Source organism: Anabrus simplex, chromosome 1 (genome assembly GCF_040414725.1).
Source record: "Anabrus simplex isolate iqAnaSimp1 chromosome 1, ASM4041472v1, whole genome shotgun sequence".
NCBI lineage: Eukaryota > Metazoa > Arthropoda > Insecta > Orthoptera > Tettigoniidae > Anabrus > Anabrus simplex.
The window spans coordinates 446,082,590-446,099,234 of NC_090265.1; the positions used below are offsets into that span (position 1 = coordinate 446,082,590).

Sequence of the window (16,645 nt, forward strand, 5' to 3'; positions counted from 1 at the left end):
CGTTGACTGACCGACTGAGGCCTCTTCATCTCGTAGACTTCTTCACTGTACTGCATCCGTTTAACTAATGACTGACGCTACAATATGCATCCACCTTTTATAGACGTTGGTCGACACAGCTACGTAATCTCCAGAAATAACAATGACATACTCCCACAACGCGGCAAATATTACATATAGTGGTGAAATCCACTGGGGCGGCCGACTCTCTGAGCGAATTTTCTAAAAGCTCACGATGACGTAGCCATGACGTGGCGATGACTTGGCAGAAATGCCAGCAATATTGCACAATGTAAGGATGTCGCACTCAACATCTGATATATCGAAACTCTCACTGTACAGGTATTTAATGTTAATCTACATATACCGTTACGTGGGGTAATTCCGATATAATGGGGCATTATCGATCATTCGGTCTTCCTTCTGAAAACTGAGCCTTCCCGCGAAACCGCGACGACAATGGATCCAATACGCGGCGTATAAACAAAGGGAACATTATTGGCTATCTGACTGTGCACTAAGAATATGTGCATTCTTGTCTACAATTCACCGGGAGAGGTTGTTAAGAAGTGAGAAATTCATTAAATTATTGCTGTCATTGGAAACTTCTGTTTCAGAAGGTCACATACCATACACTGGCAGTAAGTTAATACTGCAATCCTATCTTCTGTTATTTGGTATCATATAAAGCTTTTGCACGAGTTTCTACATTACACTGTTTTAAAGTTACGGCTTTTTATATACGAAGTTGTCTTGTTATAGGGTAATACCGGTCGTGGTGAGGACATATGTGAAGAAACTGGGACCTGTCGGAAGGTGTAGATATAACCCTATCCACTTAGAGAGTGCAGTAAAAGCTGTCCGTCAAGGGAAAATGAGTATCCGGAGAGCATCTGAACAGTTTGCTGTGCCATATACCACACTAAACAACAAATTGAAGAACAGATATTCACACAAGGTGGGTGCACCGACAGCCTTAAACAGGGGGAGGAAAAAACTCTCGTCGAAGGGCTGCTGTTATGTGCCAGGTGGGGTTTCCCGCTCAGAAATACTGATATACGTAACATCGTCCAGGGTTACTTGAACCACGCTGGGAAGGTCGAGAAAAGGTTCGCAGATAACCGTCCCGGGTTAGAATGGATTCGAGGTTTTCTCAGGAGGAATCAGGAACTCACAATGAGGATTGGGGAGAACACCAAACGATCCAGGGCAGCTGTTACGAGAGATATTATCATGGACTATTTCCATAACCTGCAAAACACACTAGAGGGAGTCCCTATGTCAAATATTATAAATTATGATGAGACAAATTTCTGTGATGATCCGGGAAATGTGAAGGTTGTTGTGAAACGTGGGGTCAAACATCCTGAGAGAATTTTAGACTCGTCGAAAACGAGTATCAGTGTTATGGTGGCTGCGGCTGCAGACGGCACAGTGTTACCACCATTCACCGTCTACAAAAGTAAGCATCTGTATGACACGTGGACAGAAGGAGGGATCAGCGGTGCTGGTTATAGCCGAAATATGAGTGCCTGGTTTGATCTTACGATTTTCGAGGCATGGTTTAAGAAAATTATCTTGCCTTATATAAAGACATTACAGGGGCCCAAGGTCATGATAGGCGATAACTTGTCGAGCCATCTCTCAATTAACGTAATCAAGCTATGTGAAAAGCATGACGTCAAATTTGTTCTATTGCCTCCGAATGCTACCCACCTTTGCCAGCCTCTTGATGTTGCCTTCTTTCGTCCCCTAAAAATGGCTTGGCGAAGTGTGCTGGATGAATGGAAGAAAACGAATAGGGGAGTGGTGCACAAATCAGAGTTCCCTAAACTTCTAAAAGAGACATTTAATAAGATAGGTGTAAATTGTACAACGAATATTATTTCTGGGTTCATAAAAACGGGTATTGTTCCTTTCTGTCCAGAAAACGTGCTACGCCAGATTCCACATGATGACAGTGCTGATGACATCAGTCGAGAACGATCGTGGACTGCATCGTTTGTTCAACATCTCGAGCGAGCCCGGGTTGGAGAGGCAAGTACAAATGCACCGGTTCGCCGTGCGAAGCGCTTGACTGTTCCTCCCGGCAAAGGGATCGTGGTGAGAGATTTGGCCACCAATGCAGCTGACAAGGATGATGATGATGATGATCAAAGTATAGAGACTGAAGTAACTTCAGAAGAAGAATCAACATCAGAAGAAGACAATTCAAGTTTTGAGGCGAGGGAAACCTGTCATGCCATCTCCACCGCAGAAACTGTATCTTTTCATGAAAGTGGGGGGGGGAAGATGGGTTGTCTATAAATGACTTTGTTCTCGTTGCATTTCCGACGAAGAAGAGAATTCGGCGTTTCATTGGCCAGCTGGTGAGAGTTAGTCCGGGCACACTCAAAGCAAATTTTCTGAGGAAGAGGATCCTGGCTGGCACAACATATTTTGTATTTCCAGACATTTCCGATGTAATGGAAATCGAAAAGGAACAAATTGAGAGGAAACTTATACCAGCGTACTGCAAACGAGGGAAGTTCGTTTTCCTTGATATAGAACATGTTGATGTGGAGTAGAAGGCGACTATGTCCTTGTGTAAAAAATTGTGATTAGTGCCTCTTAAATGTAACATTTTTATCTGTATAAACTGTTTAATACGTCTTATCTATTTTATTATGTTTTACTTTACTATTAGTAAAATATCCCGTATCTTCTTTACTATTGGTTCGAATAGTTTTACTAAATAGCTTGAAAATAGAATGTGTTTAGAGACTTCAATTTTCTTATTTTTAGTGATTTAATGATTCTTTATTTGCTTTGTTTTAGGTTTATATGTTAAGAAATATTTAAAAAAAGTAAAAATGTGATCGGTATTACCCATAAGACGGTCAAATACCGATAATCAAGAAAAATAAATGACTGATCGGAATTACCCCACTCCATGGGGTAACACCGATCACCGATTTTTATTAATTTTTTTCAATATTATCAACTACTTACGATTCTCTGTTACGTCAAATAAAAGCTAATGAATCATTAATCTTATATATTTAATTTCGTAAGTACTACATAAATAACGCAGGACGTATCTGAAAAAAAAAAACCTTAAAAAATGATCGGAATTACCCCATTTGACAGTACGTATATATGCATACACTCAATTACAAATACGCAAGCGACAAGCTTTGCGTAATGGAATTGAATAATAATTATAACAAAATAATAGTAATCTCACAGATGAAATAATAATACTGACATAATAATAATAATAATAATAATAATAATAATAATAATAATAATAATAATAATAATAATACAGATAAAATAATAAAATACAGATATCATCTTGTAATAGGATTTGAACCGTTACAGCGTAGAAATGATGAAGGCTGCAGGAGCTATTGGTCAGCTGCTAAGGTGTTAAATATGGAGGGAAAAGCATGTACCTGATGATTGGTGTAAACATGTAATAACACCAGTATTTAAGAAAGTTGACAGGAAGGTATGTTACAATTATCAAGGAATTAGACTGTTGTCACAATTAGTCAAAATATTGGAGAAAAGAACAGAAAGGAGGATGAGAGGAAGGGTGGAAAGAAATTTAGAAGAGCAGCATGGATTTTGACAGAGCAGGTCAACTATAAACCCTATATTTACCATGACTGATGGAAAAACAGTGGGAATATGGAAAAAAATCTGGTGACTGTATTCCTCAATCTAGAGAAGGCATATGATAGTGTTAATAGAGAAAAGGTGTGGGAAACCCTGGAAAGAAAAGGATCTGGATGGCAATCAAGGGAACTAATGAAAGAAATGTATAAGAATTGTTCCAGTTGCATCCAGACTCCAGTGAGGATAACAGATTGGTTTAGAAACCAAACTGGACTAAGACAGGGACGTGTATTGTCTCCACTTATAATGGTTATGGATGAAATTCTAAAGGAAACAAAGGCAAGATATGGAGGGGATATGAAAATATTGTAGTTTGCAGGTGACAGTGTGATCTGGGGAGTCAACAATACAGAAGTGCAAATCCAACTAGAGGCTTTAAATGACAATATTGAGAAATATGGTGGAGAAGAGCAAAACAGTGGTAAAGACAAGGGGGGGAAAGAGAAGGAAAAGGAATCCTTAGTATCAGGGGACAAAACCTTGAGGTTGTTGAATACTTCAAATATTTGGGAAGTGAATTAATGCACGATATAAGGTTGAATAAGGAGATCATCAGAAGGATACAAGTGGGAAATATGTTCTACCAGAATGTAAGGAACCTGATGTGGAACAGAGACGATGATGATTGTTGTTTAAAGGGGCCTAACAGCTAAGTCATCGGCCCCTAATCGTACGAGGTGTAACGAAATGCAAATTAAAACTTCTAAATGTATCCACGGACTAGAATCTAAAGCGAATGGTGATGAGAAAATGATAGTGAAACAAATACAATCAGTGGATTCAATTCTCAATGTCTTAATTACTGGGATGATGCTTACTATCGAAGGGGTCGAAAATCCAGGTCATCGGCCCCTCACAATGGTACTCATCACTAGTAAAACAGAACCATGGTGTTCCTCCTACAGTGGTACTTATCACAGATAACATAGACTCATGGTGTTTCTCGCATGGTGGTACTAATCACAGGTAATGTAAACCCATGGTATGTGACACAAAATGGCACCACTTGTAGGTAGCACAAACCCATGGCACACATAAGGGCACCACTCACAAGCAATGCAGACCCATGGTGCTCCTCACCAAGGTGTACTAATCACGGGCACTGGTATTCTCGTGGTGTTCCTCACTTGGTGGAACTAATCACAGGTCATGTATACTCATGGGGTCACTCACATAGTGTTACTAAACATAGGCAATGCAGACCCATGGTGCATCGTACATTATGGTAACGCCCACAGGCAACACAATCCCATGATGTTCCTCATATTATAATACTACTCTCTGGCAACACAGACCAGAGGTTTTCCTCATATAGTGGTACTAATCACGGGCGTCAGCCAAACCCGTGGTGTTTCTAACATAGTAGTACCAACCACAGGCAACATAGACCCATGGTGTTGCACATAATGTGGTACTACTCATAAGTAACGCAGATCATACTGAACACAGTGGAACGGACCAGTGGAATACACATGACGACCTCTTTCACAAGCAACACTCAGACCCATAATGTTCCGCACAGAATGGTACAGCTCCTATATAACGCAGACATTTGCAAGGTGGTACTAGTCGCAATTAACGTTGACCCATAGTGTTCTGCACGTAATGATACTAATCACAAATAATCTCTTGGTTCTAATGTCATCATCCCTTGGTCGCCCCTTTTAGTTGTCTTTTACGACAGGCAGAGGATACCGTGGGTGTAGTCTACGTCTGCATCCCCCACCCACAGGGGATAGAGAGAGTGAGAGGGGGGGGGGAAGGAAAAAGAAGGGATCCGACACTTCGAAAAATGAAGTACCAGACAAAGAAAGACAAGGACCACGAAGGGCGTGAAAATGGAACACTCCCTAGGCCTCGAATGCTCCAATACTGTTGGGGTCAGAAAAGAACAAGAGTTGAACAAGGAGGTCGGACAGAATAGATGAAAGTGAGGAGCTTGGCACAAGTAAGTGGAAGCAATGCCAGGACTCAGCTAAGGGCCCCATGGTCACCAACACATGCTCCCAAGTTGAGAGCCCCTGGGGCCACTTTTAGTTGCCTCTTACAACAGGCAGGGGATACCGTGGGTGCATTCTTCATCTCCGCCCCCCACCTACAGCGGGTTGGAACACAGAAGTTCCTATGAAATGTAAAGAGAGGATGTACAAGATGTTAACACCCCTATATTAACCTTTGCATCAGAGACTAGGACTTTAGCAGCAAGAAATGATAGTAAAATTCAGGCCAGTGAGATGGAGGAGTATTGTAGGGAAGACAAGGGGAGAGAGAATAAGAAATGTAGAGGTCAAAAAAGAGATAGAGGGTAGAAAAACTAAGTGACAGGATAAAGAAGTTAAGATGGTTTGGACATGTTATGAGGATGGAGGAGGGAAGGATACCAAAACAAGTGTTGGAGACTAAGATAGAAGGAAAGAGGGCAAGAGGGAGGCCCAGAACAAGATGGATGGACTCTGTAAAGAACAGTATAAGAAAAAGACGGCTGGACTGGAATAAGATTACTGAAGAGGAATGGTGGAAGAAGAGGCAATGGTGGATAAGTGCCATCAACACCCCGACTTGGCTGGAGCCAAACAACGGTAAATGAAAATGATGAATGAAATTGACGATGATCTGAAAATATCTACCGCATTTTCTCGCATAATTAACGCTCTTGCATAATTTACGCATCCCAATATTTTTGGGTCCAAGGTCACAGTCTAATATATACAGTCACGAAGCTGTGATTATATTTTTCATCCGACGTGCCTACAGCGCTCCAAGTGGCGAGGTAGAGGCAAATTGCTAGCAGGCAACAGATTACCACTACAGTCTAAAATGGTCATAACTTCTGAACCATTCATGCAAATAATGTCCTGAAAAGGTTATTGTAATCCTTATGAATTAGTCGAGGAGGTCAAACAATTTATTTCGATAATGAGTTTGAGGATAATATCGAAATATTTACGGAATCTTAAGGAGTTTTTTTTTTTTTTTTTACCGCGGACTATAACATAAAATCGCTTCTAGAGGGCAACCGGTTCGAAATAAGTATATACCATTGCAGACTTTTTTGTAGAGGTTTCTATGCTCTACAATTCTTACGCTTACACTTGGGGTCTATCGTTGACGGTTCACGCAGTGTATGCCAAGGAAGCGACCGACTGACCAACATCGAACCTGCCGAGTTCGGCTAAGAAGGCCAGCGCTCTACCATGGTCGGTCACTTGCGTTCTTGGCTTACGCCTGAACCGTCAACGATAGACCCCAAGTGTAAGCGTAAGAATTGTAGAGCATAGAAACCTCTACAAAAAAGTCCACGATGGTATATACCTATTTCGAATCGGTTGCCCTCTAGAAGTGATTTTATGTTACAGTCCGCGGTAAAAAAAAAAAAAAAAAAGGTAACTCCTTAAGATTAAATAAATATTTCGATATTATCCTCGAACTCATCGAAATAAATTGTTTGGCCTCCTCCACTATTTCATAATGTGCCATTTCACTGTCACGTAAAGTCCCGTCCGTAGTAAGAACAAAGATGGAGTCTAAACTTCCGAATACCAAATATCAAAACGTCTGGCGATACCGCAAGCTAAGGTGACAACATTTACATCAGGCGCTTGTGAAAGGATTAAGATACAGGAGGCAGTGCAAAAAGAACGAAAGGAGAAGATTGTTACGGACAATTATTAAAAAAAGAAACAAATTGGAAGAGAGCTACTTTTCAACTGAATCATATACGGAAAGCAACATCGTTTACTGAATAAAGAGGGTATCAACAAGAGATTCATCCTGCGGAAACAAGGAGTGGATTTTACCGATAGCTGCGCTGCAGATCATTAATAGAAGATTTTTTATTTCGCTCCACGAAATTTAAATACGTGGAAATCCAAGTACAAGGCTACGACAGGCTTACGTCACCACAACCTTTGCTGACATATTACTTGATATCGTCAAACCTAAAGAATTAAAGAAGTGGGATTTCAATAGTAAACTCTAGAAAGAATATCTGAACATAATCTGTTTCGAACGTCATATTCAATCATTACCCCAGAGTTCTAGTTGTCAATAAAATCAACTCTTTCAAGGAGACAATCTTTCGCTATAAGCAGATAATAACACAGCTTTTCCCATGATGATAAAGTTAATTAAAATTATATGTTATTCTGTTTCAACTAGTCCAGAAATGAGCAAGATGTTCTAAGATGATGAAGGGTTAGACTGCCCAAGTAAGCGCCGTCAGATGATATTGCCTGCCGCAAGATGACCAAGCCCAGAGGAGACGTAGTCAAGCCTTCCCAGTTTACATAGGGAAATGAAAGGAGGCGTGTCCATATGTCCTGTCACCTGGACATAACCGGCTACAGGAATTGCGGAAATTCAGATAAGTCTTTCTTTTAAACTAATGTATTAATGATTGATGTTCTTTTCTTTGTTCATTACAAGTTTACCGAGTTATTCAGTGTATAAATAATGAGATGACGTGAATAGTGAATTATGAACTAGGTTAGAGGTGGCCAGGTAATCTTCACATTCTAAATGTCAAATCCCTAGATAGGTGGTCAGTCAGTGATAAAAGCCTACGCTCGAAATATGATCCATTTAATGTGAGAAAAGTTGATTTCGCTAACGTGTTGGTAAATGGTGTACCATGTCAAGAGTAAACTCAGGTATGTGTGTGCGATGGTTATAATCAAAGAATGTCAAATTAGACAATCCGTAGGAAATGCTTGCCAGATGAAAATGTGTGTTTACAATAATTTAGGGTTATGACAGAATCGAGGTCATAATGTTGTGAATAAGTCCACAAGCCATGGTAGAAATAACAGATACTTCATGAGAGTGAGGAATAAAATATATTAGGTAAATAAAATGTGTTATATGTTTAACGAGTAGTATAATAGTTATTTAAAGAGATGTTTATATGAGATTTGTGATTAAGAATGGTGATAGTTATTGATTCGTCGTGAATACGATCATGGTTATGTAGTGGTGGACTTAATTGTTTCCAAGTTGAGTTTTATGGAATGGTAATGAGTTCGTTGTGTTTCCTTTGATTATTTCGTTAGTGAGCAAGCATAAATAGGTTGATATATAATCGGAGTGACACCTGTTGGTTAACCAGTATACCTGAAGGTACCAATAATTTCACGGTTAGGAGGATGAAGTCGAGCATGTTCATACCACCACAGATATTTTTCAATTCTGAATTTATTCTCAAGTAAAAGGAATGTAGTATACTTCTTAGGCAAAATCCCATATCACTGATGGCTGACTGTAGGTGCATGAGTTATCACCAAGTGACAGAATTTTCACACAAAGTAGACCACACTAGCCAATGCGTTTTAGATGGAACTAAGATAGTATCCACTGGAGAATATGATGAAATTGCACTAGTACTCATTTAGAGTAACCAGTATACTCAGGTTAAGAGTAGTATTTAAGCTTACAGGTACTATGTTGAATCATTTATTGAACGTATTGTCCCCTTTAAAAATGGTAAAAATTTTATTAAGGGAGAATATTTCATTCCTGCATTAAGTTGGAACATTATTTTGTATGCCAGGAAGTGAATTTAATAATAATAATGTTATTTGTTTTACGTCCCACTAACTACTTTTTGAGGTCTTCGGAGACGCCGAGGTGCCGGAATTTAGTCCCGCAGGAGTTCTTTTACGTGCCAGTAAATCTACCGACACGGGGCTGTCGTATTTGAGCACCTTCAAATACCACCGGACTGAGCCAGGATCGAACCTGCCAAGTTGGGGTTAGAAGACCAGCGCCTTAACCGTCTGAGCCACTCAGCCCGGCGGAAGTGAATTTCATCACTTCGTGTCGGCGAGAGCTAGTCGCCAGGTGGACGGGAATTCCAGCTGACAGCGAGCAAGGGAGAAAAGCGGAAATACTGTTAACCGACCTTCAACCAGCCGTGCGTACCACGTGGCCAGGCGAAATATGTGTCTTTCAGCCGATCGATACTGGCAAGGTTATGTGACGTGGAACTTTGGCAGCCAATCAGATGATAATCTTCGTGAAAATGTAAGGAGATAATCAATCAAATGCAATTAAAGGACACACCTCTATCTTAAGAAGACGAAATTATGGTATTTCCTAAGGAAATTTTACCCTGGGTTTCTACCTCTGAAATCAACGACTGGGGGATTATTCTGACTACAGCTGCGGACGAGACAAGACGTACTTTGCTTCACTGGAAAACTTCATTTCATTTTAAAGCCTCCAACGCATAACAGATAGCAGTTCAGACATTCTTGAAATTTTGCCTACAGTTAAAGGGAGAAAATAAAAGTTAAGTCATTCCATCCATCTCGTAAATCGTCGGTGTGTGTCCTGGACTTGTCTAAGACTTTTTTATTAGTTTCAGCTCTCACGAGGAACTTCTACAGAGGAGACTGTTGGTTCGAGCGCAAGTCAAGATGCCAGTCCTTCTACAACAAGAATGCTGTTGTTTCCTGCACGCTAATATGTCCTCAATGAACGAGTAACATGTGAGGCACCTCAGACGCGGACGAGACCAGATTCGATGGGACAAGATGTGGTAATGCACTAGGTCATCAGCCTACTTCAACCATCGACAGTCACTCAAGTAATATTTAAACATTGTTATTCTTCTTTCTTTCTGTAAATGTAAAGTTGTAATTATATAGCCTCTACTTATTTGTTTAATAATTTCTATTAGTTAGTCATAGTTAGAAATTTCTATTTCTTCTTTCTTTGGTGACGGTAGTTTGTGATGTTGTATGTGTGTTTGGAATCTGTTAGTTTGTTTTGGAGTGAATGTCATTGAGAGACATTTCAACTGTTCCGAGTTTGTTGTGGCAGGTGAGATAAATTTAACTTGACCCCAACGTTAAACTAGAATAGTTTAAATGATTTTACATTTGAATTAAAATCAAATGGGACAGTAATTTTGTAAATTTCATTACGTGAGATTTCATTCTTCAATTGTACGACATGTTGTTGAATTTGAGTGTGTTAGAGTCATCTAGATCTTATCATACAGTAGCTTCCGCATGTGTGATCTTGCGCGGCCAGGAATAATAATAAGAAGAATAAAATTAAATCAAGTTCATTACCGGTTAAAGGAATTTCTAAGGTCATGAGCATAATGATATTTATTATTGAACAAGATTAAGATGTGCTCAATTTGTTTAAATATAGGCCTGGAAGATGGCAGTATCCGAAAGATACACTTGTATATTTTGCTGTGCTATTATAATTAATTGACTTGTGGATGGACATTATGATTTTAGAGGATAATTTGTGCATCCATTGTTAAGTCAATTTGAGAAGAAAATGTGTTATCTGACAACTTCTTCAGTGTGAGCGCAGATTAATTGAGAGTTATAATTACGGTAGGAGAATAAAAATAAATACGATAGCTCATGAACCGCGTGCGCGTATTGTTGATTTTGACTTGTGTTATAGGCATTCTTAACCGATAAATTTGGATGATTTCTATTCGTAATACTCCCATGAACATCGTCGTACGATCAGATTCCTCAGTGAAGTGACAATCTATGCTCTATCACATCTCAAGTTGACGAGAGGAATTTTCATATTATTGTCATCGTAATGATATTTCCTGACTCTGAGTAAACTTGAAAAATAATAATCAAAGGCTAGCATTCGCGTAAATATGTCTATAATTTCCCCGTGTACCTTCGTGTAAATGTAGTGTGTGATTCGTCTATATTTTGCTTAGTGTGATTTTTATTGTCCATATTTGTGATTATGCTCTTCGCTATTCGCGTGATTTTTGGCTGATTTTACGCCGACTTCATTAGTTTACTGATTAACAGAATATGAATCTTTAATGAATTTTATTAGTCTTTAAGGAGGAATAGGTTTAACTAGCGAATGAGATCATACAAGTAAAGGCCATATCAGTGGATTGAATTCAACAAATGGAAATTGTAAATGTAATATAACCCATTACTACGAGGTAACGAGTGAAATGTAGGTTGACATGGGGTCAAATGTAAAATTATTATGTGAGAATTAGTCACTAAATAATTATGTAAATGAGTTGATTAATAAGTTTAAAGTCTAAGGAAGACGATATGATCATAAATTTATGGAAGAAAAATTTTATTTTAATTTTTATAGTGGAGAGAAAATGATCATTTTCCAATACGATTCTAATGAAATTCATTGAAAGGATAAATTTTAATTTTCAAATAATTCAATTATTATTGAAGGAAATAATATCAAAACAATTATTATCATTTAATTGAATTTTAACTAGAAATTTTACGTTATACTTGCAGATTCAGGTTTCCATTGATCCATTAGTCAAAGATGTGTCCATGTTAGTAACGTCATAATGGAAGAAAACTTACTCAAGATTTCCTAGATTTTGTAAATTTTTTGTTAAATTTAAAGAGCAGTAGTTTTAATAAATGTATAAACCCTATTTAGCCTTTCTTTCATTTGCCACTAGTTCTTCATCTATCCCTGCACCTAAAATATTTCGCGCAGCCAATAAGCGAACGATCTACCCTGTGAGATCCTCGCTCACCGGCCAAGCTGAGCCCGGCATGAAGGGGGCAGTATGCATTAATTTAAAAAAAGGACTTATCAGTATTCACACAGCAAAATAAAGAAACATGAACATTCATACCTCTTAAGATCCAGTACTTGTTATAATACTAGGAAAGGATTCTCCCGAATCAATCTGAGTGTGTATCTGTATCACTATGAACTGAGAGAGAAAAGAATTACCATATTTAAGTAGGCCAATATAGACTCGAATCAAGAACGACCAATTAATTCGAAGGCTTCAAAATGTAATATAGGAGGGTTATGATTCCAATTTTTAAGATTTGGTTCTAAATATGAAAGTGCGTCCTGCATATTTGAAAATCACCCACAGTCTACAGTTTTATATACAGTGTATTATAATGTAAATATTATTTCTCGTTAGATGCATCTGACTTTATTTTAACTTAGTATTTCCAATCTAATATTTTCAATTTAATATTTTTTAATCTAGTATTTCCTTTTTAATCTAATATTTTGAACCCAACATTTCTAACCTTATACTCCTAGTTTAGCATTTCTGAGCTAAAGGCTTAGTAATATTTAATTTGATAATTTACCTTACGTACCTTAATGATCTTTTGTTGAATTTCATTCCTGACTTTAGTCAATTTTTCGACCAATCAAGGCTCTAGCACTTGATATATTACAGATACAATATTCTTGTTGAGGAGTATTTAACTCAGATGATCATTCTATTACTAGGCACGACTGAGGTCGGACATATTGAGCACTAGCATACTTATGGTGAACTTCACCAACTTCTTAGTCCGATACTGACATTTTTTTATTACTCCTTTCATACCAAAAAAAGAAAACAAAGGTATTCTAAGCCAAATAGTGGTAATGGAGGATTTTAATGGAATATTTAGGAATTATATCAAACATTCTGATAGGAGATATATTATATTTTAGGAATCCAAGGCTAATCCCGTCGAGTATGAATATAATATATAGATGAAGCCTGCAAAGTCCTTAATTAGAGTCTAAGGGAGAATAATTCAATGTCCAATACTTGGAATGAAAGGAAGGCATAATAAATATGGTATGTGAAACATGAATTCGTCTTTCAATGTGTACCATAGTATACCGACCTAGTTTTTAAGTGTGTATGTCGTAACAACTTGATAGTTATAAGGCATTCTAGCCAGTAACGTGTAGGAGACATCCTTCGACGTGGTTTAGGGATTCCTTAGGTTCAATATGACGTGTTTTTCTCAACATTCGGAACTCATAGCCCGGGTAGATGATTATGTTAACCGTTACGATCGCCAGTTAAGCTAGCTTGGATCTTATGTGTCCTCTCCTGGACGCAGGGATGGCGCAATAAGGATTACAATAACCTTGCCAGGACATTATTTGCACGAATGGTTCAGAAGTTATGACCATTTTAGACTGTAGTGGTAATTCGTTCCCTGTTGTCTGTTAACAACTTGCCTCTACCTCGCCGCTAGAGATGCTAGTGTCGCTTCAGCTGTCAAGTGGATCAACCTTCCTCATATTAGAGCTTCGCGACTGTATATATTAGACTGTGTCCAAGGTGGAGAAAAAGAAATGTTCACACAAAATGGCACCCCTTGTAGGTAGCACAAACCCATGGCACACATAAGGGCACCACTCACAAACAATGCAGACCCATGGTGCTCCTCACCTAGGTGTACTAATCACATCCATCACGCAGCTCCAGATGAGTTTCGAAATAAAGATGTCAACTACTCAGGTAGCAGCCTACCTATTACAAAACCGGGCATTCCAAATACCGGGCAACGTGCTGTTATCAGCCGGTAGGAAATACCAATGCACTAGTTCAGTGAGAGAATCAGCGAAGAAGTGACTAGTGACGCTCTATTCCAGTCAGGTACAAATGTATTTTACAAGTGTTTCGGGTACGGGATATGAGTTTTCTGTGATCTCAAAATTGTTTGTTAGTCCACAGTGAGCACGTATTCGAATAATAGTGCATCATATAAACTCACGATGATCAGTTATGCCGAAAAAGACGGGAATAGGGCAGTGGGTGGCAAGTATTCAATGTCCGAATGCAACTTGCGCCACCGCGGTTACCATGGTAACAATGAAGTGCACTTCAAGCGACCAACAAGTCTCGCAAAGTATTTCTCGGACCAAAAAGTGGCAAGTTTCTGAAAGTAGGGGAGGATCTGCTTAAATGTACGATTTCGTTACGCAACGTTGGATATGCCGTTTCTCACGAAATGCTGTATTTTAAAGGATGAGAAATAGCTGCTGCACATGGAATCAGGGTCTTGGATTTGAAGATTAGCCGAGGGTTCATTAATTTTATGAGAGAAATGGACTTTCTTTTCGATGAAGAACAACATTATGCCACAAAATGCCAAATGATTTCGACCAAGTAATTGATTTTCATCGCTTTGTGACTCAGAAGCCTAAAGTGAAGGAATATTTGCTCTCCCAAATAGGAACCACAGGTCAAATGCCAATCAGTTTCCACATGCCACAAAGTCAATCAATCGATAAGAAAGGGATATCGAGTGTTATCGTATGCACTACCAGAAGCAAAAAAGAATGATGTACTGCAATGCTGGCTGTAACAGGTGATGGCAGAAAGCTCGCACCTTATGTTGTTCTAAAATGACAAACAATGCCTAAAGTAAAATTTCCGCGAGGGATCCACGTTCATATCCAAGAAAAAGGGTGGATGGACACGTCACGAGTACGAGATTGGATACGAACGGTTTGGGTAAATATAGCAGGGGTCCCTCCTTCTTGTGTTGGACAGGTTTTTTTTTCTTCGGTATGTCATTATTATGTACTTACATGAATTGTACTTTTATTAGTACATGTTTATTTTTTTCTTCAGGCCGTATTGTTAGCTCTTAACAGGAAGAATATTTTCCAGTGTCGGTACTTCAAACCCACGTGTCCAACATACCTGATGTACTCTATTTGACTTTACAGACAGAATCTCACGTCAGAATTTAAATCAAATGACAACTAACCGCAAATGAGTTTAACCAATTGCGTGTATATTAAATATGATGTATCTTTTAAATGTAAGTAATTGTAAATATTCTTTTAAATATCTGAATTCCTCAAATAATTCACGCACCCGAGGTTTTCGCCTGTACTTTTCATCAAAAAAGTGTGTTAATTACGCGAAAAATACAGTATTATCTGTAGCCAGGTAAGATGGTGAAAACTGTCATTGCGTCAACTGCAATTCTGGAAAGTAAAAGTACCAAATAGATCCTTAATATAAATTATGTAATTGCAGAACGTAAATATATAAAGTATAATACATATACATATAGGAGAGAGATTTTCACTTCCAATGCCATGGACCCATCAACCCACCCCTATAAATACGGAGGTCGAGTCATAAGTCATGGCAACTATTTCTTTTCTCGCCAAAAGGAGACAACATGGAAAATCTAAGATATGCATTTGGAAACGTACGGTATGTACTTGCGTATGATGCCACTAGATGGTGTATGTAAACAACAGTGTGGGTCTAAGCATGCCCCCAAGTTCACTGTGAGAGTGAGAGCATCACAAAATGGAAGTCAACAAGCAGAAGCAATGATCGTATATTAAAATAGCAGTTCTCCGCGACAGAAATGCACGCCAATGCCATGCAGAGCTGCGGGAAGCATTAGGTGTGCGACTATGATCTAATCCCCAAAGTCAAGAAGCTATTACGTGGACAATGGTTTGCTAACAAAGAGGACATCATAACAGCATAACATCATAATAAAACAATGTTTAGCAATAGCCTGTGTTCTGTCACTTTCCTACGAGAATCTGCTGAAGTCAGAATTTGTCTTCAGGCACTATGCATAAGTACATGCCCTTGTATATTTACTTTTATAACTTAACACATTGCTGTCCGGCCCATCTGACGTATAACTGGCCCCTGTGGCCGGAAGGTTTTGGCAGAGACATGGAGTTATTGCAGGGTATCTTAATTTGATAATTTTAGGTACATTCACAGTTATATCTGTCCACTTTAAAGTTTTTGGTGAGATTTTATATTTCGGTTCATTCTGGTATTGATATCTGTTTTATTCCTCCACCATATACGCCAACAAATCATTACAAATGAACAACTTGACATCACAACCTATATTTTCAGGTTCACTCGGCGAAATTTTAACACCAGGCGTCCACGAGAAAGACTCCAAAAACAGTATAATATCCTGTTAGGCCACTCACTGCCAGAAATAGGGAGAATATTACCAACAGTACTTACATCTAGACCATCTTTGCTATCTGAAGCATCAAGTCATTGCTCACATGGTGCAATAAACGTGTCATTCAACGCATCACTTCCACATAAATGCATGACACTAGCACTAGAATTATCATTAGACAATTCATCTTCACTCTCCTCACAATCACAGGAAACATGTGACAAATTATCAGCGTATAATTCATGTATAATATCACCAGGAGTCAGTCCACTGTT

At 38.7% G+C, this 16,645-nt stretch overlaps 1 protein-coding gene across 1 annotated transcript in view; it reads right to left on the reverse strand.

The window, feature by feature from the left end:
* Positions 1 to 16,645, reverse strand: part of MTF-1 (Metal response element-binding Transcription Factor-1) — a 111,952-nt gene that overhangs the window by 86,262 nt on the left and 9,045 nt on the right. The gene's annotated exons all lie outside the window — the stretch shown is intronic.